Below are 21,612 nucleotides of genomic sequence, written 5' to 3'. Positions count from 1 at the left end.
AGCCTGTCCTTCACAGTGGCTCCCGTGTTTATATGAAATAATATCATCCTCTTCTATTCTGAAGTAGAATGATTTTGTTTCTTGCTGATGGGTATCCCATACCACTAGATTTTTTTTTAACAAAATAGTGTGCCAAACCACCCCCAGAGACCTGACTTCTGCCCAGACTCCAACGCTAAGTAACCACATGAGATAGAGCAAATCTTACCTTCCTAGTTATAAAATGAGAGGGTTTAAATGAAGCCGAGATAGAAATTTAGGAATACCAAGAAAATACCGAGTCTAGAGGGAAAATATGCCACTAAAACAGAGAACAAACAACTCATAAACACCTCATAAACCAGGCAAAGGCGCCTAAGGGACAGAAAAGGGTCAGGATGTAAGGACATACTAAACATCCCATAAATTACTTTGTCACTTTCCAGTTCCCTGAAAGTTTTCTGGAATGTACTGAAACAGGAACAGGACCTTAACAGAAAGACACTGTTAACCTCATGAGGCTAGGGGCTGACATTTGATTGGATGATGACCCTCTGGCCCCACCACCCATTCAACGAACCAACTGCCAGAGACATTACAGTTAGCTAAAACCTATACTCTAGACCAGACTCTAATAAGGAGAATCTTGTTTGATATTTTCCAGTCCCAAGGGAAGTCCAGCCCCTTTGGATCATACATATTCCAGTAATTATGCACCCCAATACAATTTGACCCCAATCTCTTCAGGGTCTCACTCGAGATTGCCTGCACTCTGCTCTGAGAGTGTGTGCTTTCCCTTTGTAATAAATCCGTCCCTCTGATGCTCATACCTGATGTATCCTTAAATTCTTCTCTGAGGTAAGGTGAACAACCTGGAAGGTTCTAGTAGAATTCTCCTCTGCCTCTCTAGAGACCACCTTGGGTGCCCATACCATAACAAAAGCTTTACACGTCAAGCACTCCTCTTCAGACTACTCTTCAGTCCCCTTCTGCTCCAAAACCCCGAGTGCTTTTTGTTATTCACTGTTTGCCTTGTCTGTACAATAAGATTTACACTTTGAAAGGGTTCCTGGTTTTAACTCTACCCTGTACCATAAGGCACAGCACAAGTGCAAGCACTGGATAAAGCTCTTCAAGAAATGTCCATCATCAAGGTTGTCTAACGTTTTACTTGAATGCCCTTTAAAAAAATTGGAGAAAGCCTGTACAAGAAATAGCTAGCCGTGGGAGTATGAATGCTGTTATCTTCCAAGCGCTTCTGGATTAGATGTGTAGTCTAGCCAGAGGAACTTAGTAAAGGCAAATTATGGGCAGCAATGGGAAAAGCGGTTGTGACAAAGGGAATCCCAGAGGAAATGATGCTGGCAGAAGAGCTCCACATGGAAAGAACTCTTGGAGATAATTCACAGTGTTGAAGGCACAACAGTACCAACGCTGGACGTGGACCCAGGTGCCTGCAGGAGCGTGACAGTCTACCCAGAGAGACAGCTGCTGTTTGCCCGTGTCTTAAGTTACACCACTAGAAGGCGAGAACTGTCCAGGCCGCTCTTGCTGAATCTCTATTGCTCCGTGTTTTAAATTATTAATGCTCCCAGTGTTTTAAGTCACAGTGTTCTTAGTATTAATTTGTGTTTTTTTATTTCTCTGTACATTTATAACTAACAGTAAAATAGTATTTACTATTTTGAGAAAAATCTCCAAAGATTACCTGACGCCATGACTCCTTCCTTTCAGACTGCATGGTTTCGGCTTGGGAGTTAGTGTTGGTACCACGTGCCAAGCAAGAAAGGCCTGCCTGCAGGGCTTTGCATGTTCACAATCTAACGTTTTCATCAGGAATTTAAATAGTTGCAGGGATATAACTTCCAGCATACCTCTCCTTGAAGTGGTACAAAATGTGCAAGTAAAACATTAACCAGTGTTGTAAGAGAAAGAAAAACTTTCTCTCTACCTTCTGAAGTTTTGATAATTGAGTCTATGAATTAAACTGACAGGAAACATATTGGTAGGAGAAAAGTCATTTCAATTATGTACATAAGCATTGGAGTCCCACAAAGTACCCCATGAGGCTCCAAGAAGGGGCAGCACTTTGAAGTTTTTAAGCACCTCAACTATAGAAAAGAATAGGCATTGGGGTTTTTAGGGGGAGGTGGAAAGAGGTGATGAAAGAGGAACCGGAGGAAATCGATGGTGAATAAAGACTGTCTTGTTAGGCAGGTAAAGTGTGTCGCAGGCAACAAGAGTCTTCTTGGAGGAGTCCCTCAGGAGAATGGGTGACAGACTGTGACAAAGTCTGTCTGGGCATGGCGTCCCCTCCCCTGTGAATTTCTCTCCCCTGGTGGGTGAGATTCCCAGGGAAGGGATTTGAACAATCGACTTCCTTTTTGGAGCGCTTCTCTGTAGGCAGGTAGCGGAGGTACAGAGAAAGCCTCTCCCTACTGCGTGGAGAAGGGAAAGCACAGCATGGGGGAGCAGAAGGCCCAGGACACCTCCGTCCAAGCGCCCAGCCCACCAGAGCGCCATACTTCGTGGTATTTTCTGAGTCCCCAGAGCATCTAGTTGAAGGAGGCTGTGCCAGTGCCGGTGTTTCCATCACTCCTCACCCTCTCCACCTTCTTCTCTTTGTAGTGACTTCTCAAGTGAACTGGGAGAATTTTTTTTTTTTAAAGCAAAGGTTGGAAAGAACAACCCAATGTGTTCTTTGGGAGGGTTTTATGGAAATATGGATCTGGAATTCGATTTCCCTAAAACTACCCTGGGCCACATATGCCTTAATCCTTGGTATACCTGCAGGTAAGAGGCACCCCAGTTAGAAGATGCTGGCTGCTAAGATCCTATTGGTACTGTCATTTATGGGTAACGAGTTCTGCTTCCTCAGGTTGAAGTGTAACATCAGAGAAGGAGGCCAAGGTGAGCGTATAAAGCAGATTTTGTTTAAAGGTAATGATATAGACTTCTCCCGGGAGGGAGAAGAGGGCCATGGCTGATGTTCTAGAGTCCCAAGAAGTGAGCACCCCCCCACACACATCTTTTATAGGTTAGGGTCTCTTTTGTTCTGTTCTCTCCCCCCTTATCTCTCCTTCCTGCATACATGACTAGGCCCAGGCCCTGCGTGACTAGGCCCAAGAGTTGCCGGTGACATAGCAAAAAAGGTGAGTAGCTGATGGTAGGCGGAGGGCCAAAGTGATTCAGGCAGGTAAGAGCCCAGGGGTATTAATTAGCAGCTCCCTGCCTGTAGTCCTTGACAAGGGCAGGTAAATTTGGTAATCAGTGGACTCCAAGATCCTTGCCATTCCATCCTCCCAGGGGCAGTCTCCAACTTCCAGAGGCAGATGGCTTTCATGGCCTCCATTTCCTGGATTTGATGGGATCCCCTGTTTCTACACTAACTGCCTGTCCCCGATTCTGGCTTCACTATGACACCTCTCTGGAGCCCAGCTCCTCTCCTCTACTTCTATACCCTTCTCTCTTTTGCCACTGAACTAGTGACATCTTTCTCATCTGCATTCCATGGGACTGAGCAACCAGAACAATCTTACAGGGTTAGTAGGGTCAGCAGGGTCAGCAAATGCACCACAAAATAAGGAATTAAAAACAACAGTTATCAAGTTGATTCTTAATCTGAAGAACAAGAACCCATGCTAGCTTGACTTCCCCAGATATTTGTTGACTTAAGACTGACCTTCAGGGCTTTTCTGAGTTGGGAGTTGGGGACAAACACAAGCTCATATTAGACACTAAAGTAACTTACAATGACCTTTGCTTTCTTAGCATAGTAAAAACCATACCCAAGGAGAAGACCTAAGATGCTAATGAGATAAGCTTTGCCTGTGGTCACATGATGGAAAGCACCCTCTACATGAGATGACATCAAGAGATGGGACCCTCCTCACCTTAGAAGCAAAAAAAAAAAAAAACTTTGTGCATCTCGCTTCTTGTTTGAGCCAACGTGGAACTCTGCCCCGGCCTTCTGCCTCCCTTGTGCTGGAGCGTAAGAGGGAAAACCTCGCTCCTGTGCAGTTGTACGGCAGATAACAGCCCTAGCCCCAGGCTTTCTGGCTCTGCTTGGATTCCTCGGCCACTGCAGAGCACTGCTGTGAGCTGCACCAGGTTCTCATGAATGAGAAGGAAGGACTGTTGGATACACACCCCACTGTGTCTTTTCCCAAGCAGCTTCCCAGGTATTGACTTGTGCTGACAATGAAAGGGAAATTTCTTAGTGTGAGTTTCCACACACCAACTTCAAACAGCACAAGCTTGCTCAATCTTGAAACCTAAATGGAATGCTTTACAGATAATCTGTGTTCTAACTTAATTCCTGAGATTCTTTCCTGCATTCCAAACGTGGCTAACCTACATTAGCACCTAAAGACAGTTTTCAGAAGGAGAATGAATATGTAACAACCTGTATGTGTTTCCACTGAATGTTCCAAATGTATTACATCTTTCAAAATCAAATCATCAGGTATTTTCAAAAAGGTCAGGATCATCTCATATTGCTGGAAAGATTTAGCTGCAAAAAGCAGAAAAAGTTTTAAAAAAAAAAGAATTTAAAGACTGTTTTAGAATTTTTCATGAGTCAGGCACAAAGCTGGAAGTAAATGGAAATCATCAGTCTCTGGTCACTTGTGAGGACAGAGCACCCTGAAGGTGGTGCCCATACAGTGGTCTCTGTGGCATGAGACCAGGCGCTCATTTTCTTATTTCTGTGTAATGTCTCACATTCATCTCTTAAGGATGTAGAGATAGCCAGGTCAACAGTATAATGAAACCCAGCTCAAATGGAGGCTCGATGCTGCCAGGACTTTCAGGCTGTTTTGCTTCTGTACCTATGAGCAGTCATCCTCTCTCATTGCTAAGAAGTTCTCTCTGTATTTGAATAAACCATGGTCCCCAGCAGTTCTTGAGTTGGACTTCTTACCACTTCTTTGCTCAGAGATGGACTGACTGACTGGTGTGTGCCTGTCTCCTCGCACCCAGAAGTCCTTGGACAGAGGAGTCATTGATCCGATGCGAGACCCAGGTCATGACCAGGAGTAGCCAGTATTCACAATCCCCAATGCTCTCTTGTGGCACTGATGCCACCATTTACAGGTGACGAGTTCTGCTTCCTCAGGTTGAAGTGTGACATCAGAGAAGCACACCGAGGCAAGCATATGAAGCAGGTTTTATTTAAAGGTGATGATACAGACTTCTCCCAGGAGGGAGAAGGGGGCCATGGCTGATGTTCTGGAGTCCCAAGAAGTGAGTGCAACCTACATCTTTTATAGGGTCTCTTTTGTTCTGTTCTCTCCCCCCTTATCTCTCCTTCCTGCCTACGTGACTAGGCCCAGGAGTTGCCGGTGACATAGCAAAAAAGGTGAGCAGCAGATGGCAGGGGGAGGGTCAAAGTGATTCAGGCAGGTAAGGGCCCAGGGGTATTAATTAGCAACTCCCGGCCTGCAATCCTTGACAAAGGCAGGTAAATTTGGTAATTTATACTTTGACACCAGAGGAAGCAGAACTCCTCACTGGTAAACGTCAGTGACGACCCCCAGGGGAAAGAGATTTGCTGTGAGTTCTGCTCCCAAGAAGACCCTTCACTGCCATCTCTACTCCCGGCTGTATGTGAGAAGCTGCATGAGGGATTCGGGTCGGACGAGCTTCCTTCCGAGAGTGAGGAAAGCAGGATTTTCACTTGCACATGGGAATTAATTGCTGCAGGGGTGTCTGGACTTAAAAGACTTCTGTTGGAAACCGCTTGTGCACCACCTTCCAAATTGGCTGCTTGAGAACTAAAACCTTTTGTGTGGCTTTGTGTAAATGCTGCGAGTTGGTGCACTTTTCTCGCTACTTCCTTCTCAGATGTTGCTGGTTGTTTCTTACCAATGGCTCATGCCTCGCACCCCTAGGGAAGAGGACTCTGAATCATCTGTGTGCTTGCCAAGCCAGGCAGGCCTCTTTGCTCCCTGTCACTGAGAACTGACATTCCATCATGGGCTGCGACTTTCCTCCTTAATGAGCTATCAACTTGGCAACTTTTAACCTCTTAGTTAGCTACATGCTGTGAAGCATGGATCTGACGTAGACCTCTACAAAAACCACAAAGACAGCCGCCATGTAAGCTCATGGTGCCTAAGCTTCTGGCTTTTGTCCTTTAACAAACTCCCATTTCTGAAGGGAGGAAAAACACTAAGAATACAATAAAATTACAACACTGTATCTCAGGACCATTTTTATTACTTATATCACTTGGTAGAGTCCCACTGACTGAAAAGTTAAAAAATAATATTTGAATGACATGCCCCCGAAAATCTCTTTTAGTGAGTCAATGGAGAAAAAAGGAATGATGGCTTTTCAGAAACCAAAAGCCAAGAGAAAGGGAGAACTTGGGCAACATTTGAGTGGATAATTGATGAGATCCAGATTTGATAAAAGACATCTACTCTCAGATTCAAGAAGCCCAAGTAAATAAAAGGAAATCTCTATGTCTAGCACACTATATTGAACATGGCCATCGGACTTGGCAGTTATTTCCAGCCCCTTCTATGTTTTTGATTTTTTGTTTGTTTGTTTGTTTTTCCTGCTGTTAATCTGGAATGCTATAGACTTCACTTCCCAGACTGTTTCTCAGCCCCGGTACTGGATGCAACATAGGTCCTTCCGGGGCTCTCTCATGACCCTCGGAGGTCATCTTCCTGTTGCAGTTTCATTTGAGCAGTAAGGTCCTGAGATGTGGTGTTTCAAGGTAGTGGCAGCAACTGGATTCAGTGACCCAGTGCCTGACCAGCACCAGCATGTGAAACGACAGGCCTGGCGGGGGTTGCCTGCTGGACTTAGCAATCCTGTCAAGTTGCCCACCTCGTGGAACTTCCTAACTTAGGAAGCATGACAGCAGCGAGTCCTGCACCGAGCAGCGATGACGGCCGCTGACCGCCGCTGGGCGAAGTCTCTCCCGTGCCCCTGCTCAGCGCCTCTCCTCTCTCCCCGAGAAGGGGGATGTGGATGTCCCGGATCCAGACTTCAGAGCTGCCAGAGACGACGTGGACAAGCTGCAGGCCCAGCCGTCCCTCGGAATGCCCGGCTCCCTCCGGGGAGCGGCAGCCCACCGCCTCTCCGCCTCTGTCCCACGGGGGCGCTGTACTCTGGGCACCTTCCTGGGAAGGCCGCCGCGTTGGGCAAGAAGTCCAGCTCTGCGATGCGGAGCTCGGAATGCTGTCTCCTGCCTCTGGCCCCGGGAGGTTTCCTTCATCTTTGTTCCAGGAGCCTTGCTAACAATCAGCCCCTTAGACCTTGTTTTCCCTGCTTTTAATTTCAACTTTTTTCTTGATGAGACTCCCAGAATCTTGTAAGTGCAACTGTGGTTCTTGGGTTTGTTAATTCTACCTTTACATTTTTTCGCTTAACCATTTTTCTGGGGGACTTTTGCTTTACTTCATTTCTGATAGTACTCTTAAGACTTTTAACAGGTTTGTTTTTCATCTTAAAAAAAGTTAAATGTTTCATCTTATTATTATTTTTAATAGTAAAAGCATTGAAAACTATGAATTGACCCCTGAGAATCTCTGACTTCATCCCCAAAACTTTCTCTTATTATGAGTTCTAATTTTGGGGTTTTTTTCACCAAAGTCTGTTATTAACTAATAGACTTATGTGTTATTTTAATGGTTGCATTGTGGTTTTTAACATTTTCCATAAATTTTTGTTGTTACTTATTTGTTTTTGTTATTACTTTTCAACAATAGTAAGAAAAATAAAATAGTTCCAATAACAAATGTATTGCACTGTGACTAGGGAATAATATAACCTGGAGAATTTATTCTTTGGTTTATTCATATTTTCTTTTGCATCTAATTTTTGTATATATTTTACAGTTCTCTGAAAGAAAATGAATTATATGCTTTTAAAGTAGCTACTTCTATGTGCTACTACAATTTCTACCTTTTTAAAGCTACTACTATGTGTTGAGCATAAACTCATAACAGCTGTTGTCTTTGGCGCCTTAGCTGTGCTTCCTCACACTTGAAAGTAACTCTATCAATCCTAATATATTTGATAGCAAATATCAACCCGGCTTTACAGATAAGAAAACTAAGGCTCAGAAATTTTTAATGACTTGTATGTCGTAGATTGCTTGTGATGTCAGTTTCTTTCTGTCTATAAACTGCCAGCATAGTCTGAATTTCTGATAAATTTTCTCTTACATATTTTTTTCATATATTAATTTTGTTCATACTTTAAACCATATATTTGTCTTCAATGCTAGTTTTGCCTTTTAGCAATATAAAATTACCCTCTTCATTCTGCTTGGCACTGAAATAATGACTATAGGAGAGGAGGAGGTTTGCATATATAGTCTAGTTCACATGGTATTTATTTTAAGGTCTCTTGCAGATGTTCTGGACTTCGGAGGCAAGAACTTTAAAAACTTTACTGTTGACTCATCAGTAAATTTTTTTTTAAAAGTAACCCTGTTCTTTACCTATCTTTCAGGCATGTTGTATAGAGAAGACGAAATAAAAAGTGTCTTTTAATTAGTTTAAAGAGCTATGTAAATTGAACTTAGCATTATTTCTTCACAGTACTTCTTACTGTCCTTACTTCCGGAGTCTCCCTGCAAGTCCACTCTCCCACAGAGGTTAATAATGCAGACTGTGATCTAACTAGGGTTAATACAACTTTTAAATCTCCTGCTCTCCAGTCTCAGGATTCTGAGACTCTGATCCAAGGACAATAACTTTATCCATTAAAGAATTCCTAGTATTTAGCTTTTGTGTTCCCTGAGATAATTTAGAGGAGCAAAAGCCTTGTCAGTCTTCACTGCTGTTCACAACCTCTGTAGACACCAGAAACCAAACAGAACGTGCAGCTTTTGAAGCCAGCCGAAAGACTTCCGGAAGTCACTGGAGGTTCACCCTCAGGCAGGACCTCCCAATCAGAAACAGATACAAAGGAAACCACCTCCTCAGGAAGCCAAATTCCTGGCATAGTCTTTTCTCTCGATTTCAAAATTTCCCATATTTTCCTGTCAGTATCATACATCCATTTTCCATTGAACTAATGTGATTTACTTTCTCTTAATAATATCGTAGCACATTCTTTAAGAAGCTACTCTTCTGACAAGATCATTTCCAGCAGTGATTTGTCACCAGTTCTCCCTGGCACATGCTCCTACCTGCTGCATATAGGTGTGCTGGTTTTAGTTTGTTGAATTTTCTCAAAACATCTTATTTTAAAACATACACCTGTCCTTTATTTCCATATCGACATTTTAGTCAAGTGTCTTGTCTCCTCGTAGGAGAGGTGTTGATCCCGGGTGCTAACCTATAAGGGCTTAATAAGAACCACTGTAGTTGAAGGACAGGCGTTCGAATTCTGATTAGAATCTTGATTCAAAATATAGGCTCACTGCTCTGGTGGCAGGAACAGGACAAGGCCAGTGTATTGAGAGGACGACACTACTGGAGTTGGTTAGGGGAAGGGACGGGAATGGAGATGTGTGGGAAAGACCAGAGTAGGGTCAACTGGGGTGCTTGTCTGATATGACTGCCAAAGAGGCAGCCAGACATCAGCAGCAAAATCTAGAGGTGAATGCTGGATTCCCATAAAGGTTACGCGACCGTCTAGATTAGAGAAGTATCTGCTCAGGATGAGGAAACTGAATGAAGTCCAAGAGGCCAGATCATGGCCCCCAAAGAGCCATAAAAGTACTTCATGAAAGTTTCTGCTTTGAAACATCTACTGTGTTTAAACAGATTTTATTCGGTCAGTTCAATTAACTTTTTAAATCCATTTTCTACTCCTTGTCCAACAAATCCTGGGGAGAAGAAGAGAAGACAGGGAGACAGAGAAGTAGACAATTTCATCCCCTTCTCCATCAGAGTTTCCAGGGAAAACAGGCTGATCCAGGGGTGGGAGAAGTGCCCTTATGTCACTAAGTCACATTTTGAAATCTGTAATAGTAATTAACAGACTGCTCAATACTTAAAGTGACCATCACTCCGTAAGAGAAAAGTCTTGGAATCCACCATGTTCATCTGGGAGTAGGGAAGGATATCACCTCTGAACGAACAGTGAAGGAGGAGAACGTGACAAGGGCCTACCTGGCTTTTAATGTGAGTTATGCACAATCTCTATACGGCTTAGACTTCACGTGATCCCTCTTGAGAACTAGCGAGGGATGAAGAGCAGTGTAAAGCCAAGACCTACGAAGGTTACCCAGAGCCACAGAAGGTCAGCTAGGCCACAGAGAAGTCACCCTGGCTAGTTGAAGCAGACAGGAATCGTTACTGAATATTAGGTGGCTCAGAGGGCAAGAGAAATAAGCTTATGGCCGAGTTTGCCAAAACTACTCCTAGAATCTCACCACATGACTGCGGTTCTTCCACTGACCCCAGACCTGAACTCAGACTGTTTCCTCACATACTTCAAAGTTGTGTCTGGGTCTGATTAGTGACATCTACATTACATACCAGCAACATCTACCCAGGAAAGGCGAGTTTTAGTCTGTTACTAAACAAATACCTGAGATCATCAACTTGGAAAAGGTCTACTTTGGCGCACAGTCCTGGAGATTTCCACTGACAGTCAGCGGCCCCACTGTACATCATGGGGGGCGTGCAAGGAGCAGCAAAGCAGCTCACCCCAAGCCCAACAGCAGGTAGGAGTCCTAACAGAGGAACAGTCAAAATGCAGAGTCCATGTGGCTATCAAGCCACAGAGGGCAGAGTCCTGGATTCGAGCTGTGTAAGCTCTTAGCGTGGCGCTGGCTGGGCTTCTTCCCCTGTCCTCTGCACTGTGGGCTGTTTCTTGCTTCGTTCCCAAAGTCTGAGAAGGAGATCTGGAGTCAGTGGCTCTTCTTAACCACTGGAGTCGTACCCCTGTTCCGAGTCCAGACAGCCCGTAAGTCGCAGGCTGGCCACCATGTTTCCCTTTTTCTGCTACTCAGTCAGAACTCTTAAAGGTCACCTGCGGTTCACCACATCCAGGAAGATTTCTCAGGAAAAATTTTCAGTGCACAATGACTCCTCCTTCTCCTAATGCTGTCGCAGCCCCTACGAGCCATTCTTCGGCATCGTCCTACCGTTCACTGTGGCTACTTAACCGTTATGTGATTTGTGAAGGGCGCTGAAGTACTGGAACTAAAGTGCACCTGCGACGATTTCCCACAGACTCTCACGTGTGCACCTCCGTGCTCCACACCTGTGGAGTGTCCAGGTAAGGTGTGCTCGTGGCACACTTAGGAGTTAGCCTCTAAAACACTACCCAAAGCCACGTGACCCAAGTTTGCCACCTTCTCAGCGTGCACCCACCCCTACCTAGTGCTTTCTCAGGAGCTGCCCCCAGAACGCACAAGCTCAGTGCGTACCTGCCACCCCACATGGCAGCAGTGTCTGTCCCAGAAGCACCACCGAAAGCCAAGCTCTTTCACAACTCTCGCTTGAAAGATTCCGTAACACCGAAGTGGAAGTGCTGGGGACACATTAGGAGTAAGGTGTGCAGACACGGGGCAGTTGTAGCTCCGTAGCTCTGCAAGCACCTCGGGGGCTTCGGCAAACCTCACCTGAGCCTAGATTAGCATCAAATGCTGTCCTTCTCTGAGATTCGTCCTTTCCTCCACAAATAAGTTTCTTCTAACTACTGTTTTCTAACCAGAGAAAAGAGTTCTGCTCCTGGGCTGTGGGGCCTCTTTGTCATGGTGAGTTTCCCTTGAGTGTTTGCTCATCTCTGTATTCGGGGACTGATTTGGGCCTGTCTCTGGTTTCCCTCACCTGCCTCTGATCTTTGAGGGAGACGAGCAAGGCAGGCGCAGGACATCCGAGTGCCTCTGCTTCCACTGCCCCTCACACCACCCCTGCTGCCCCCTGCTCAGCACCCTGGTGAAGGCTCCAGGGTCCCCTTGGGATTCTCTAGGCTTCCAGGTCCCCCAACCACTCCTGTCTGCATTGTTATTTTCTCCTACTTGTGATTAGGTTTATAATTTTGGAGGGTTGATTATGCTGAAAACTGACTTTAGTATGCTTTTTATCCTTCCAATATATCTCAAAATTTCATATCCACTTTTGAAGTAACTTTCTCAGTGTTTGTTACAAATCAATTGTCTCTTGATCTTAAGTTTCCATAACAATTTATAATTTGCAAAACTCTTTTGATTATCCTATTTAACTCCCACACAACTTTGTCAGGATTTTTACAAATAAGGATAAAGAAATTCAGATAACTATAGTGACTTGTGCAAAGTCGCAGAGCTCTACATGACAGATGTGAGATCTGTGAGCTTCATTCCATACAGAGAAGGACGGGATGCTCAGCATTCCAGCCTAGGGTCCAAGCCCCCTCCAGACTCGCCCCTGAAACGATCCTCCCCCTAGAGGATCCACCTTCCAACTCAGTCCACAATCCTGTTGTTTGGAGCTGGTAGCTTACACCCATTTCCATGATTAGATTTTTCACTGATTTTTAAATATTACCAACACATCCATATTTAAGACTGAACTAACCAAGAAGTCTTTGTCTTATTAATGCCAGTTGAATTGAACATCTTCCTGAAGCACTGTGTCAACAAGATCTCTGAAGCAACAGCAGGCAAAACAAAAGAGATTGATCAACTGTGAGTCAGACAGGAAAGGCGATGGTGACAGTCTCTGCCACGCTGAGCCCTACCCTTCCCCCCCCAGCCCTGCCTCCCCTGCTCATCACCAGCTTTCCTGCTGGCTCAAGTTCCATCGGAGGGTTAGGTCTAAAGTATGCTAGTTAGTTCTTTTTTAAATTTTTTTATTTTTTACAGACTGCATTTTGATTCACTGTACACAAATGGGGTGCATCGTCTCGTTTCTGTGGTTGTGCACGAGTAGGTTTACACCATGCAATCACACATGCACATCAATCGGGTCATGACGTCTGATTTTGAAAAAAGTAAAGCATCTTCACATCTGGCATTTCTAGAGTCTCTACTTATTTGTTTCACACCAGCTTTTTAAAAAATTGGCAGACTTTGACGAAATTTGCTACAGCTCTAAAAGAAGCCAAGATACACCATGAATTTTACTTGTACTTTAATTTATTATGACATTGACTAGGGAGGTAGAAGTAACGACTATTGGGAAATTTTTTTTAATATGACTATCTTCTGAATTTTTAAACAAGCACAACACAAGTAAAGGTTAGTACATAAATCTCAGAAATGCAGCTTCTCTGATCCATAGTCTCAAAATTCCTTTTTAGAATTTGATCTGAATACCTTAAAAGAAGAAAATTTAGGAAGTATTTCATTATTTAGTGACAAAACATAAAGTAAGGAAAATAACTGATTCTTCAAACTCTTCAATTCTTCAAACTTATTTACTTTATTTGGTCAACCTGTGAGGGTGGGCATTTCATTCCTTGGCCAAATCACAAGAATTATTGCAAGAAAACCGTGTGAGGTGATGGATATGTTAATTATTATGATTGTGATAATCATTTCACAAGTATAGCTATATCAAAACATGTTGTACAACTTAAATGTACACAATTTTTGTCAGTTATAGAGTTTTTAAAAAGCTGGAAGGAGATGCCGATTAAAGAAATATTTCCTGAATTTTCTTCTTTTAAGGTATTATGAAATTCTAAAAAGGAATTTTGAGACTATGGACCAGAGAAGCTGTACTTCTGAGGTTTGTGTACCAACATTTACAAGATTGGTACAATTTCACAAGGTACACATATTAAAAAATTTTCCCAAATCATCTACTTCTACCTCCTTCAGCCTTGTCACAGTTTATCCTTATATAAATCAAGCCAATGGTCACCTAGAAAAATAAAATTGAATACATTTGTGTGCACACGTGGATATACACACACTATATGTATGTGTACATTCATGGAACGTGCACAGCACCCCTCCCCCATCCATGGGGAATACATTCCCCCAGTGGGTGCCTAAGACCTTAGACACCATCAGACCCTAAACACACAAGGTTTTTTCCTATGCACGCATACCTATGATACAGTTTAGTTTATAAATTCAGCACAGTGAGCAGTAACAACCAGAGCTAATAATAAAATAGAACAATTACGACAACACACTTCAATAAAAGTCATGTAAATGTGAACTCCGTCTCTCAGACTGTCTCATTGGACAGACAGACATGGATGATCTGACTCCATGCCTTGCCTATATGATGAGACAAAGGGAGGAGAATGGCAGCCATCATGACCCCTGTCAGGTGACCACCTGAGGGTTCCTTCAGCACAAGCACTTAGGTGGCCACGGTCAACCTGAGAAGCCAGGCAGCTTAAGCGAGTAGTGGAGGAGTGACGGATGGGCGCAGGCAGCATGGACAGAGGATGGTTCTTGGCCCAAGTGGGACCGAGGGGTCGGTGTGAGAGTTCATCATGTGACTGAGAATGGCGTATGATTTAAAACTTAAAAGTTGTTTACTTCTCTAATTCTCTATTTAATACTTTCAGACCACAGTTGACCATGGGTAATTGAAATGATGGAAACTGAAACAGTGGATGAAGGGAGACTCTTATATAATTGTGTGTGCGTGTTTGTGTTGTGTATTAGGTCAAAACATCTATTTTTTAAATGGTAACTGAGCTCTTACAATGAGAGGCTTGAAACTGGAGAGGCATTAGAATTTTGAAATTATTTTGAATTTTCATAAATTATATTTTAAGGTTTGAATATTATATTTTACAAAATATAACATCCTTATAAGTTGTACAACTTTTTCATATGTACCTAATTTTAAAATGCTGCCAATTTTTTTTACAAAAAGAAGTACTGAAAATCTCACGTAGGTTCTCTACTTTAACATTTTTTTGTTAGTTTACTTAAAGTCACAGAATTATCCAAGTAAATCAGAAGTACTACAATTCACTCTGAACCACAAGTATTTCCACCCAGGTTTCAGCCTGTGCTAGAACCAGACCCAGACAAGATCACTTTAGGCAAATTATTTCTTCAGAAGGTAAAAAGGATCACGAAGGTGTGAGCAACCACACAAGCTGGGGGCGAGTCAGGCACACGCAGAGCTGCTGGCATCGGCGCGGCGTCTGGCCCACGGCTGCACCTCTTCTAACCATTACTCAACCTCGGACAGCCAGTCGAACTCCTTGACATTGGTTGGATTTAAATTAGAGATGATGTGTTCCTGGAGAAGTGCTCATCTGTGAACGGATCTTCCTCTCAGCCGGGTGTGTGGGACGGATGAGGAGGAGGAAGGGTGAGAACTGCCCTTTGGCAAAGGTAAGTCATAGACAAAAGTGGAAACCTGCCACCCTCCCTCGCTTCTGCGGAACAGGAGGCCTGTGTGACATCAGGAGACTTGGAAGCTCTTTCACTGGAGCCATGCCCTGACCTCCTCTTATTGGAAAATAATCCAGTTATGGATAAATCCGTCACTTGCCCTCTGATGTGAATGTATCCATCCATTCACTTATTCCATTTTCTGGTCACCATATACATACAGATTAACTCTAAGGTGCCAGGATTCCTGCCGAACATTAGGGATAAAACTTTAGACATGACACGGTCCTTGCCCTCTTTGGACCTATGACCTAATGAAGGAAGCAGACCCGTGATTTAGTAATTACAGTCAACACCAGACAATATGGAAAGTGCAACATGTTTTAGGGGAGGGAATACATAGAAAAGAACTGTCCAGGCCTGGAGTGAAAAGGAAGCCTTCCCGGAATAAGTGGCATGTAGAAAGAGAGGACGTGTTTCAAGCAGAGAGAACACAGCAAGAAGTTTGGGGAACTGAAAATAATTCTGCTTAAGATGTGGGTCTTTGAGGGTCAAGGCAAAGTATGTAGAAGTTGTGGGCAAAGAGACAGGCAGAACCCAGGCCATAAAACCACAGGTGTAGTGTGGAAATCAGCACAACTGTGAGAAATCACCACAACGATGATTTAGGGAAGATAAAGTTTTTATCTGTGTCAAACAGTTTTAGGAGGAGGTAGTCAAAACCACCCCCATGATTATGATTTACAACTTAAAGAATTAGGATGAAAAATCATAGATCTAAGGCAAGGAACCCAAAGGTCTTGCCTTAAGTACATGGCTCATCCTAGTACACCAGACTAGTTAGGTCTCAAAAAACACCTTAACTTCTGACTTCCAAATAAAGCAAATGCAACAAATTTTACCAGACAAGTCAGTGGCAAAATTTTCATTTCTTTTCTGGATCACCACTACATGGAGATCTAGAGAACTTAGTATTTGTAAAAGCTCCTGCAAGTCATGTTAAATCTATCGGTAGAGATGTGGAGTCCCGGATCCCTGGAGTAGTTGCTAGATAAGACTATACTCCAGGCACCTAACACAGTGCCTGGTGTTGTAAAAGGCCCTCGAAACTTAGTCACTGTCATCAGAACCATCATGCTATAATTTTAGAGTAGATAAAGGCCCTGGGGAAATAATCGATTTGAAGCTTCTACTGCTGTTTCAATGCAAAACCTTATTTCAATTGTTTCTTCAACTAGAGTCCTGAGGAGCACTGCTTTTAGTGCTGCTGTATTGCTTGACTTAATGTATGATGGCATCAGATAACAGATCACAGCCTTGAGGTGATGCTTATTCATGACCTGTCATATTTTTACTAACGATGTGAGTATTGGTAGGTATCAATATTGTACAAATGGGAACCAGACCAAAAGCACATCTAAAGATGCAGCAGGTATAGAAAAAGAAAGGAGGGGTCTGTGGTCTGATTCCCTGATGCCCTGAAATTATAAACTGAATGACTCCATAGGTTACTGTCCAGGGGTGCTGTGTTTGTTCACTCCATTCAGGAAATAATTGAAGAACAGGACACAGGGAGAGCAAACTAGCAGCAGGTTTATTGCAAAATCGACAGAGATGGAGACCTCTCCAAAGAGAAGGGGCCCAGAGCTGGGAATCTGGTGGGGGAGTTTGGGCCTGCTCTTTTTAGGGTCTCTGGAAGTTCCTCCTTATCTCCTCCCCGTCCACACGCTCCTCACTGTTGCTGAGTGGTGCTCCTCTGTCCACGCGTCTGTTTTAGTTTTTCTACTGGATCCCCTGCTTAGGAGCACTAGTACGGAAGCGTCTGCCTGATTGGGTCCCCACTGTGTCCGCGAGCGCTTGCATCAAGCAGAAAGTCGCCCTCATCAGAGGACTCTCCCTGCTCTGTTGCTCTGGCCCTGCCCCTCTCCTCCCGGGCTGCCTCTGCCCTTCTACGTCTCCCTCTTTCGTAAGGCCAATCTCATGTTCTCACAAAGTATGAGTTAAGCAATAAAAAAAGAAAACCCACAGGATTTCAGTGACTTAAAATATTGAGAAAATTTCCTGCTTATGTAGACCAAACAGGTATTTCTGATTGGTGACAAGATGGGGAAAGGTCTGTTCCATGCCATCCATTAAGGAAACAGGCTGGTGAAGATGTCCAAGTTGCCCTGCATGTCAGATCCAGCCGGCAGACGAGAGGAGCTTATAGGAGTACGAAGGAGATGAGCCACGAATCACCAGTGGCTCATGGGTTAGAAGTCAGTGGCTCGACCACCCTCGACTGTAAGAAACGCCAGGGCTTCCAGAAAAAAGGAAAGTTAGTAGCTCCTAGCCTTTACTCTTGCAAACATTATTCCTCCCATTATGAAGCAGTTAATTCTGCCTTTTTTTTTTTTTTATTTAAACTTGTTCGTCTCTAGACATTTCTCTTTTTCTTTTTTTCAGCATTATTGAGGTATAATTGACAAAATTAAACATCTTCAAGATCTACAGCATGGGATTTTGACATACACTGTGAAATGATTACAAAAATCAAGTTAATCAACTTATCCATCACCTCATGGTTTACTTTCTGTGCTTGTGGTGAGAATGCTTTGCATCTACTCTCATAGTGAATTTCAAATATGTAGCATATTATTGCTGACTCCACTCATTATGTTGCACATTTGGTCTCCAGATCTGATTCATCTTATCACTGAAAGTTCATGTCTTTAACCAAAATCTTTTCATTTCCCCTACTATTCCCCATCCCTACCTCTGGTAACCCTTCTATTCTCTATTCCTATAGGTTGGATGTTTTAAAAGTCCATATGTAAGTGAGATCATAGAGTATTTACTTTCTATGTCTGGCTTATTTTGTTTAACATAATTTCTTCCAGGTGCAACCATATTGTCACACGTGAGATGATTTTCTCCTGTTTTTAAGGCTAAATAATATTCTATTATTCATATATACCAAATTTCTTTCTCCAGTCTGCCAAGAGACTCTGAGTTTGCTTCCATATTTTGGCAATTTTGAAAAGTGTTGCAAAAAAACACAGAGAATAAGGCTAAATTAGCTCCTTGAGAGGATGATTTTATTCACATGGATATACAGTTGACCCTTTTTATTCCTAGATTTCATATGTGTGTATTCAATGCAAATAGACTTTTTTCCTCACCATTATTCTTTATACAATAACAATACAAATGACAATGATTTACATAGCATTTGCTTTGTATTAGGTATTATTTTAAGTAATCTAGAGATAAAGGGATACAGGGCTACAAAGAGCCAACTATATTCATGTAAATAATACATAAACCCATATAAATAAAATAACTATCTCAAAGAGATATCTGTCTTCCATGTTTATTGCAGCATTTTTCACAATAACCAAAATGTGGAAGCAAGCTCAGTGTCTGTTGGCAGATGAATGGAGAACGTTCAAGAGACTGACTTCAGCTTCAAGGAGATAAAGGGAGAATTCAACTAATTTACCCTCAAAATAATTAATCGGACAGGATTAGGTCCAATTTAACTATTGCCACTTTGTTCATTGTTTCCTGGCTATTTTGTAGACCTTTGTTTCTTCCTCTCTTGTCTTCCTCAGTGATTTGATGATTTCCTGTACTGATATGCTTGGATTCCTTTCTTTCCATCTTTGTGTACCTCCTCTAGTTTTTTACTTTGTGGTTACTGTAAATCTTGCTTATAACATAGTTGTGATAGTTAATTTTAAGCTGATAACAGTTTAATTGCATAAAAACTACATTTTTACTCTACCACACACACATTTTTTATGTTGTAATTCATACCTTTTTTATTATGTATCCATTAACAAGTTATTATAGCTATAGTTATCTTTAATAGGCTTTTAAGTTTATACGAGATAAGTAATTTATACACAACTCCAGTAATACTAGATTCTGAATTTAACTATATATTACTTTTGCCAATTGTACTTTATACTTTCAGATGTTTTCATGTTGCTAATTTGTGTAGTTCTTTTGCAGCTCAAAGAACTCCCTATAGCATTTACAATAAGGCATATGTAACATTGATGAACTACCATAGCTTTTGTGTATATGGAAGCCATTCTCTCTCCTTCATTTCTGAAGAGTAGATTTCTATGTAAAGCATTCATGAGTGATGGGGTTTTTTTGTTTTGTTTTGTTTTGTTTTTTTGTTGTTGTTGTTGCTGTTGTTGTTATTGTTTTCACTTCAAAAATATTCCATTGTTTTCCTTGACTGCAAAATTTCTCCTGAAAACTACTTATAGCCTTTAGGGGGGATTCCCTGTATATGAGGCAACTCTTTCTGTTTTCAAGATCTTTTCTTTGTCTTTGGGTTTTGATAGTTCAATTATAATATGTCTTAGTTTAGTCTTCTTTGAACTGAACCTGATTGAAGATCTTTCAACTTCATGTACCTGGACATTTACATCTTTCCCCAGATTTTGGAAGTGTTCAGCCATTATTTCTTTAAATAAGTTTACTTTCTATCTACATTCACTTTCTATAATTTCTATAATGTGAAAGTTAGCTCTCTTGATGATGTCTCATAAATCCCATAGGCATTTTTCCTTCTTTTCTCCTTCAACTGTGTATTTTCAAGTGCTCTGTCTTCCATTATGCAGATTGTTGCTTCTACTTAATTAGTCTACTCTTGGTGCTTCCTATTATATTTCTCATTTTATTCATTGTAGTTTTCACCTCCAGAATTTCTGTTCAATTCTTTTATTCATTATTTCTATCTCTCTATCGAACTTCTAATTTTGTTCATTGCTTTCCTGCTTTTGCTAACTATGTTCTTTTGTAGTTCCCTGAGCTTCCTTGAAACGCCTATTTTGAATTCTTTGTCAGGTAATTTATAGATCTCCATTTCTTTGGATTGGTTACTAGAAATGTATGAAGTCACAGGTTCTGACATTTTCTTGATTCTTCGTGTTCCTTGTTGCTTTTCACCTATGTCTGTACATTTGATGGAGCAGTCTAGTCACCTCTTCCAGAACTCACAAACTAATATGTGTGGGGAAAAACCTTCACCTATGGATGGACGTGAGGTCCCTGGCTGGGTGGGATGTGGCTCTTTTGAGGGCACAATGATATAGTCCCTGTGCAGTTCTGTTGGCTGGATGGCATCACCAAAGGGTCCTCAACAGCCAACACAGTGGGTGTCTGTAATGGCATCAAACACTTCTGGGGTTCTCCCAATTTCTTTTACTCCAACAAGGGAAGTCATGACTAAGGCTCTTTGGACTGGGCCCCACTTGTGGGACTGCTAACCACGGTTGTGGAACTCTGGTTGATGTATGGCCGTCATGGAGCAGTCATGGAGCCAGAGTCTGGAGCACAGTCATTCTTGGACAGGCTGTGGGTCTGAGGCGTTAGTGGTACCAGCACCCAGCTTGCAGGTTTCTCCTCTGCCACATTCATAGCAATGCGTAAGGTCTAGGCAATTCTCAGAGTGGCCACAGAGTCTGTGTGCAAGCACATGCAGGGCTACCACTGATCTAGGGACCAGGGGACCGCTGACAGTTGTAGTTGCGATGATAAGAGTGTCCATAGAGCCAAGGTTGAAACATGGTCATGGACAATGACGGTAGCTTCAGGGTCTGGAGTGTGGGCTAGCTTGCGGTGGCTCTGGTGTCTCAGATGCAGTCACACTTGGTGTGGCTGCAGTGCCAGGCCTGGAGCTCATGAAGGACCGTGAAGAGGGAGGTGGGGGCAGCACCTCAGTGGCTGGGCAGCACAACAGGAGCTACTGCGGAATGGACGGCACACCACCTCCCTCTCCGGGGTTCACAGAGGTGTGGCCGTTGATCACCTCAGGGACAAAATCTCCAGTGTCCTCTGCCAGCAGGCCCCTGGGCAACAGTAGTGGCATTGCTGTGTGGTTGATACTGGTATCCCTCACCCTCGTTCTTTGCTCCTGGCCATTTCCACATCAGCATGCTGTTCTCCTCAACCGTCCTCATCGTGTAGTCATCCTCCATTTCTCCTCTACTGCATTGTTGCAGATTCTTCACTGGACCCTTACGCCCTCCCAAGACTTTTTCTTTGTGGATAGGTGTCTAATTGTTGTATTTTGGGGAGGGGTGGAGGATGAAAGTTATATCTCCTACCCTTCCATCTGGATAACACCACTCCCCTAGAATTTTTAATAATAAAACAAAAGCTACAGGTCTACCTCTTCATACAGGTAAAAACACTCTGTACTATTTGGTAATAGTGCAATATATACCATCTATTTTATTCATTTTTCTTCAAAACCCATAAATTTTTAACTTTCTGTGTTTGTTTTTCATAGATGTCTTTGGCATCGGTGAAAAAATCCTACAAGAGAAGAGACCGTGGTTTCTACAATTAGTAAATAAAAATCATTAAACACCTTGCAAGTGTTATGAACCGGAACTGTACTTGATGTTTCATTTAAT

This window comes from Sciurus carolinensis, chromosome 12, assembly GCF_902686445.1.
Source record: "Sciurus carolinensis chromosome 12, mSciCar1.2, whole genome shotgun sequence".
Taxonomy (NCBI): Eukaryota; Metazoa; Chordata; class Mammalia; order Rodentia; family Sciuridae; genus Sciurus; species Sciurus carolinensis.
The sequence above is the reverse complement of the archived record's forward strand: the minus strand, read 5'-3'. Positions refer to the sequence as shown.